This window comes from Eumetopias jubatus, unplaced genomic scaffold, assembly GCF_037043125.1.
Source record: "Eumetopias jubatus isolate StellerSeaLion01/CBP00866 unplaced genomic scaffold, mEumJub1_p1.0 scaffold_15, whole genome shotgun sequence".
NCBI classification, from domain to species: domain Eukaryota; kingdom Metazoa; phylum Chordata; class Mammalia; order Carnivora; family Otariidae; genus Eumetopias; species Eumetopias jubatus.
Genome location: NW_028274821.1, coordinates 73,485,820 through 73,493,520, shown reverse-complemented (window position 1 = coordinate 73,493,520; position 7,701 = coordinate 73,485,820). Strand labels below are relative to the sequence as shown.

Below are 7,701 nucleotides of genomic sequence, written 5' to 3'. Positions count from 1 at the left end.
TTGCTTTTCTTCCGGAACATGAGGAATTCAGAAAACATCTGATTCCTCCCATTCTTGACTGAGCCCTTGAAACGCTGCCATTCTGGGCTCACCTGGCGTGTAGCGGTGTCCTCATTTTTATACAATGCAGGTGTTTCTTTTTTTTTTTTAAGATTTTATTTATTTATTTATTTGTCAGAGAGAGAGAATGTACAAGTAGGAAGAGTGGCAGGCAGAGGGAGAAGCAGGTTCCCTGCTGAAGAGGGAGCCCGATGCTGGACTCGATCCCAGAACCCTGGGATCATGACCTGAGCAGAAGGCAGATGCCTGACCAACTGAGCCACCCAGGCGCCCTGCAGGTATTTCTTACTAACCTACAAGCTGGAAGGAGTCAGGAAAATTCAGATATTTAGCTTCATGCACTCTCATTCCAGGAAGGACCAGATATCTCTCCTGCTGTTGGTGTTGGGTCTCGGCCTGCCAGCCGTCGGTCTGGTAGATCAGAGGCTTTGCCAAAGGAGGTGGGAGAGGGGTTAGGGGTGTGAGCACTGGGGTCTCTCCACCAAGGCTTGCATCCTGACTTCATCACTTCCTGGCTGGGTCGCCTTGGATGATTAACTTATACTTAATTCCCTCATCTGGAAGAAAAAAGGTGGGGGGATGGCAATAGCAGAATTCCAAAGGGTGGTTTTGAGGATTAAAGGGTAGAATCCATATTCCTGGCCCATACTAAATGCTCATGAAATGCCAGCTACTGTGATTATTTTTATCATCATCATCATCATTATCATCATGAAGAGGACTGATGAACTTTCAGGATCATTTCTGCCAGCGCTCAACAAAGTACAATAACAATGGTTGCCCTCTCCTTCTCTAGAAATTTCTGCTCAGTTTTTCCCACAGACCAAACACATGCTGGCTCATAAGGGAATAATCACAGATCTATTAATAAAGAGTAAATTTACTGTCACAGAACAGAACTGAGACTTTCTTCCCCTTACATAACATAAGGGGTAAGTCATTGCCACTTGCAGAAAGAAGATAAAGTCAGTTAAGCAAGCAGGCTTTGTACAGCTCTGTGAAATGAGAGGACTATTTCTTTCTAAAGATCTTTATCTTTAAGTAATCTCTACACCCAATGTGGGGCTTGAACTCACAACCCTGAGATCAAGTTGCATTCTCCACCGACTGAGCCAGCCAGGTGCCCCGGAGAGGGCTATTTTAGAATATATTTTTTCTCTAGAGCTGTGGGGAAAATTAGTCAAAATGTGGCCAAACTCCCAAGAGTGAGTTTCACTAATTCATCCATTTTATAAGGCTTGGTTGAGTCTTTCCTGCATGATGTTTGTGGGCATAAAAAATGATGTCTTTGGGGTGCCTGGCTGACTCAGTCAAAAGAACACGTGACTCTTGATCTCGGGGTCATGAGCTTGAGCCCTACATTGGGTGTAGAGATTGCTTAAATAAACTTAAAAAAAGTGGTCTTGTCAAAGGTTGGTGGGTGCAGAGATAAGGAGCAAGAAATCACCCTGGATGATGGTCTCTATTTTCCACTTGAGCGAATAAGTCTGGGCAAAAGACACCTGCCTCCCATGCACTCTTTACAAGAGCAATTTCCCAGCACAAACCCTTTGCATTTCCCAGGCTTTACTGTCCACCCAGTCTCTACCCTCCAAGAATGACTTTTCCTATCTCAAATTGCCTTGCATAGAGAACATTCTCTTCCAGTAAGCCTGGCCATCCTACTTGGGGGCAGGTGGTACAGGAACTATGCTTGAAGCCAGTGCTATGCCTAAGGGGCCTGAGATGGGCCAAGAGTCCAACGATGACATGAATAGCAGGCACTGTTGAGTGTGTGCTTTGAACTCAGGAGGGATGAGGCCTTTTGAGGCTGGGGAATTGGAGACAAGTTCACAACTAAAGTGGCCTATGTTCTCCCATTCTGGGAATTATGGCTCACGTTCCACACAGCTTAAGCAATTCTCCCAAAGCAGAAGCAGAGCAGGCTTTTGTGGGGAAATGGAAACTGGCTGGTAGGTGTTCTTCATACGTATCACAGAAATGCTGGGAGTCCTCCTGGAGTGGCAGCTGGTAGGGAATAGTGGTTTGTCAAAGTAATTAGCAAAGTTGCTTACAAGCCAAGACCGTGAGTCACTTTCATTGGGACCTGGTGTCCCAGGGAAGGCTGAATCATGTACCTCCCTTCTTTGTCACCAGAACCCTGACCTCCCTTCGGAGGTTTTCCGAGGACACCTGAACGCCAGGACCCATTGAGGTGTGAAGGGACAGTCTGTACTTCTAAGTTTGGAATATCAGGCCTGAACTTGCTTTGGGGCTAGAAAGTTCTGGTACTAGGTGGGAAAATTTATTGAATGAAGTGGTTGTCTTTGTTTTCTTTGTATATTGCTCAGCATTCCAGCAGGTGCCAAGTTTTTGTGCTCCCTTGCCTTGGGGCCTCTAGAAGAAGTAGTTGGCAGGCCATCTCCCTTCCTGATTTTCCCCACTTTCTCCTGAGGGATTTGAGCGTATTATATCAGGGAAAGGAGCTGAGAGTGGTTTTGAGGGATAGAGTTTCTAGTAGTGAAAGAGCAAAGATTTTTGTCCAAGAGAAGGAACAGATGTCTGCAGTTTTTGCAAGTACAGGTTTCCCCGGCTATCCAAAAGTAGAGTGTTCCTATGAAAACTTTCGGAAGCTGAAATGGGGTGAAGAAGCATTACCGGGAATTTATATGAAAACATTTTTTAGCATTCCTAGACCCCCAAAATAACCGCTCTCAGGCTTTTCTGATACCTTAGGCCGCACCTGGCTAATGGAGGCACAGAATAAATCGAGATCAAGCACAGATACTCAGAGATGCAGCTCAGACCTCCAGGGGCCTGATGCTGAGATGCTGAGTGTGGTTTTGGGGAAGGAGCTTGGGGGGCCACTCACTGCTCAGAGTGCGCACACCACCTCTGTAAAGGCTGGCTGCAACACAAACACTGAACCCTATTTTTGCTTTTTGTCTTTTTACATGAAATTAAAAAATCCCATTTTGGAGAAAACAGGTACTAATGTAGGTCTGTCATAAAAGCAAAGGGGCCTAACGTAAACTTTCAAAAAGCAAGGGATACCTGTCATGATGCTCTGCGGTCCATCCTCACAGAACCTCAGGAAGATGACAAGCCGTCCAGAGGCAACAATTCCATGTTAAATGTAGGAATGTCTTCCTGGCCTCTGGGTAGTGGGGCTCTCAGCCCTGGCAAAGGACCACCCAACTTCAAGGATCTATGTAAGTTTCGCCTTTGGGGATCATGGTGGAAACCATGTTGATAAGGGGTGGGCCCATGGGTCAGATCTGGTCCACCATCTGTTTTTGTTGACCTGTTAGCTGAGAGTGGTTACCTGTTATTGTCTGTGGCTATTTTCAAGCAATAATGGCACAGTTGAGTAGTTGTGACGGAGACCCATCTGGCCTGCAAAACCTGAAATATTTCCTATCTGGTCCTTTACGGAAAAAAAGTTGCTTGCCCTTGATGACCAGGATGAATGTTTGACTTCACATCCCAACTCCTGATCATTAATTCTTGGAGTGGCGATGGCAGCAGGAGGTGCGGGGAGAAGAGAACGCTCTCAATCTTTGACATTAAATTAAATCCAGCCAGCGGAAGGGAACAGGGCGGCGGGGAGGCTCAGTGTCATACATAACCCTAATTTTATGTAAAGTAAATAGAGCAATGTGCTCTTTCTTGCACTTTCAGGTTGGAGTTACAAATTCATTCCTGTCACGCTTCAGCTTCTAGGCCTTCTGTTTCACAATCCTGGCTTTTGTTTTCCCGAACCTGTTCTGGAACTAACATCCATAGGTCTCCTCTCTCTGAATATCCTAAGCCGACCACTAGGTCCCCGCTTCAGTGTTCGCCCCCTCCCCTCCACCCCCTCACTTTGTTACTTCAGCTTGCAAGTTTGCCTGACAAGATTTTTCAAAACAAATTTGCTTCCAGATATCCTGGCTGTTTTTTCCTCAGAGAGTTGAACCATATCTCCCAAATTAAAAAGCTTAGATGTGGGGTCTCCATTCTCTCAATCCCTACTGGATTCTTTTTTTTTTTTAAGATTTTATTTATTCATTGGAGAGAGAGAGATCACGTGTGGAGGAGAGGGGCAGAGGGAAAGGAAGAAGCAGACTCCCCACTGATGCAGGGCGCAATCCCAGGACCCTGGGATCATGACCTGAGCCAAAGGCAGACACTTAACCATCTGAGCCACCCAGGCGCCCCTCCCTACTGGATTCTAATGCACATTCACGTTCTGGTAATTTGTGTACATTCCTTGTTCGTTTCTTGAGTACAGGGACTGAGTCTTAGGTAGGTAAACCAGATTGGACAAGAATCAGCTTGGGGGCGCCTGGGTGGCTCAGTTGGTTGGGCGACTGCCTTCGGCTCGGGTCATGATCCTGGAGTCCCAGGATCGAGTCCCACATCGGGCTCCCTGCTCGGTGGGGAGTCTGCTTCTCCCTCTGACCCTCCCCCTCTCATGTGCTCTCTCTCTCTCAAATAAATAAATAAAATCTTTAAAAAAAAAAAAGAATCAGCTTGATCCGCGTTCAAATTCTGACTCATCCACTAGCCTATAAAACCCTGGGCATAATCAAAAGGAATGAGATCTTGCCATTTGCAACGACATGGTTGGAACTGGAGGGTGTTATGCTGAGTGAAATAAGTCAATCAGAGAAAGACATGTATCATATGACCTCACTGATATGAGGAATTCTTAATCTCAGGAAACAAACTGAGGGTTGCTGGAGTAGTGGGGGGGTGGGAGGGATGGGGTGGCTGGGGGGTGATAGACATTGGGGAGGGTATGTGCTATGACGAGTGCTGTGAATTGTGCAAGACTGTTGAATCACAGATCTGTACCTCTGAAACAAATAATGCAATACATGTTAAGAAAAAAAAAAAGAAGAAGATAGCAGGAGGGGAAGAATGAAGGGGGAGAAATCGGAGGGGGAGACCAACCATGAGAGACGATGGACTCTGAAAAACAAACTGAGGGTTCTAGAGGGGAGGGGGGTGGGGGGATGGGTTAGCTTGGTGATGGGTATTAAAGAGGGCACGTTCTGCGTGGAGCACTGGGTGTTATGCACAAACAATGAATCACGGAACACTACATCCAAAACTAATGATGTAATGAATGGTGATTAACATAACAATAAAAAGATTAAAAAAAATAAATTGAATTTTCAAAAAAAAAAAAAAACCCGGCATATCATTAACATCATTGGACTTTAGTTTCATCATCTGAAATGTTCTGGTAATCCCCTCTTGTGCCTCCAGAGATGTGAGGATTAAATAAGATAGTGCCATAGAAGTGCTTTTTAGAAATCCGTGATCTCAGTACCCTTTGCCACCCAACTCGGAGCAAGATAAGGCCCTGGCTTGGGAAACAGGCACTTGACACCAACATCTCCTCCTTCTTCGGAGGGTTGTGATTCATCCTGAGAATCAGTAGCTGACCTGACCCCCACCTCAGCTCTCATAAGCACATTGTAATCACGTGATCATCGTTGTGCTGGGAACACCCAGGAGGAGAGGCGGGGAGAGCTTGAATTGGATCAGTGGGACTGTCGCGCCAGGGTGAGGCGGAAGCCTGTGGAGGCTCCAAAGTTGAGGAGGTTGAGCAGAGTGCCCGAATGTCTGGGCTGGTGTGCTGCAGACGGGGCTTTGGGCGGGGGGCAGCCCACCCTCTGCCTGGTCGCTAGTGCTACCGCTGATCATGTGTCTTTGCAGGAGATGTGACGGTTCCCTCTCAGCTCCTTTTGGGCCCTGGCTTTTGTGTAATCTCATTGGAAATGGAGCCACTGTCCAGGAGAGGACAAACAAATCTCAGGATGTACATCCTGCAGAGACAGGATAATTAATGAATCAAAATCCTCCAGATTTATTTATTTTAAAGAACCAAGATATTGTTTGTACTTCTTCCTGTGAAACATGCTCTGTGCCCTTATTTTGATCATTTCCTTTGTCAATTTACTTGGCCCATTCCTCAGAGCATGCTCCCTTGGAGGGGTGTTGCCTCTATCAAAGGGGTTAGGAATCAGAGTTGGGGAGTCGGGAATCCTGTTTTCTGACTCTTTCTCTAATCCACCTTTTCCACTTATTACTATCCCTTTATGCAATGAAAGACTCTCAAATGGAGGCTTTGTCTGCCCCTAGGACAGCTGTGAGGGAGTCCCTGAGGGAGGGGTGTTGATGGGAGCCAGGCGGGCTCTGCACCAGTTCCTTGTCTGAGACCACTTATGGGAAGTCGTTTTGATGTGAGGACGGACCAGTCCAGGGAGGAGCCCTCCACCTGCCATTTTCTGTGCCCACATTGTCACTGCCAGGGTTCTCCCAGCTTACAGATATGTTTGACAGACTGTGTGCCTGATGGTCTTCCGCCCAGACTCCCATGGCTGCAGCAGATCTGTCCTCAGGAGAACTCTGGTCTGGCTCCATCCTCTGCCTTCTGAAGGACCATGGTATGTGGTTGTCCCCTCTCCTGCACATCAAATCTCTCCTTTGTGGAAGGCTCCCCATCAGCATTAAAACATGCTCTTTTCTTCCATGCCCCAACACAAAACCCCAAAACAACCCTCCTAAGACCCCATGCCCCTTTTTAGAAGCAACCCGCTTTCTCTTCTCTCCTTGGTAACCAGACTTCTTGACATTGAGTACTCTCATGTCTGCACCCCCTCACCTCCATTCCACCTGCAACCCACAGCAATCTGGCCTCCCCCGGCCCTGCTCTCCTGAAGTTTGCCTATTCACACTCAGCTTCTTTGAGCTCTGTTGACTCCTCTCCTTTTCTTGTAACTAGCTTTCACTGGCTTCTCTGACATCTCACAATCCTGGGTTTTTCTCTTATGTCTCTGATCACTTTTTCTTAGCCTCCTGGTCAACGACTCCTCTAACCAGTCTCGTCTGTTGGAGTTCTTTAGAGCTCTGTCCTAGACCCTCTTCGCATCCAATACTCATTCCTCAAGAAATTGCATCTACTCTCGGCCTTAGCGCCATCTTCTTGGAAACCTCTGCGCCATGAGAGCCAAGTGGAGGAAGAAGCGAATGCGCAGGCTGAAGCGTAAAAGAAGAAAGATGAGGCAGAGGTCCAAGTAAACCACTAGCTTGTGCACCCATGGAGCCACAGGAGCAGAAATAAGGAAAGCCAGAGGCCAGGGACGCTGGTACCAATTGTTGGACTGCATGCCTACTTTCTAGAGCTTGATTCAAGGGCTCTAGATCATCGCCATCTGATCGCAACGACCACCTTTGAAGAGACCTGCCTTGTTCATACCAAAACAGTCCCTTTTGGTCCTTTGCCCTGGACCTGTGACTTTCAGGACTAATTCTGTTTTCATTTGTGGCTGGATGTAACACGTGTACAATAAATCATCTCTTTTGCTGTCTTAGCTGAAGAAAAAAAATTGCATCTACTTCTTTGGCTTCAAATAGCATCAGAGAGGGGTGTCTGGGTGGCTCAGTGGGTTAAACGTCTGCCTTCAGCTCAGGTTGTGATCCTGGGGTCCTGGGATCAGGATCGAGCCCCGTGTTGGGCCCCCTGCTCAGTGGGGAGTCCACTTCTCCCTCTGCCCCCCCCCCTTGTGCTCTCTCTTGTGTGTGCTCTTCCTCTCTCACATGCTGTCTCTCAAATAAATAAATGAAATCTTAAAAAAAAAATAGCATCAGAGTTCAGTCCTTATAGCA

The 7,701-nt window shown here is 47.0% G+C and overlaps 1 long non-coding RNA gene across 1 annotated transcript; it reads left to right on the top strand.

Moving 5' to 3' along the window:
* Positions 1–5,069: 5,069 nt before the first annotated feature.
* Positions 5,070–7,396, top strand: LOC114213511 (uncharacterized). Its single transcript, XR_003610223.2, has 2 exons — positions 5,070–6,479; positions 6,888–7,396. It is a non-coding gene; the product is annotated as an uncharacterized LOC114213511 (long non-coding RNA).
* Positions 7,397–7,701: the final 305 nt, after the last annotated feature.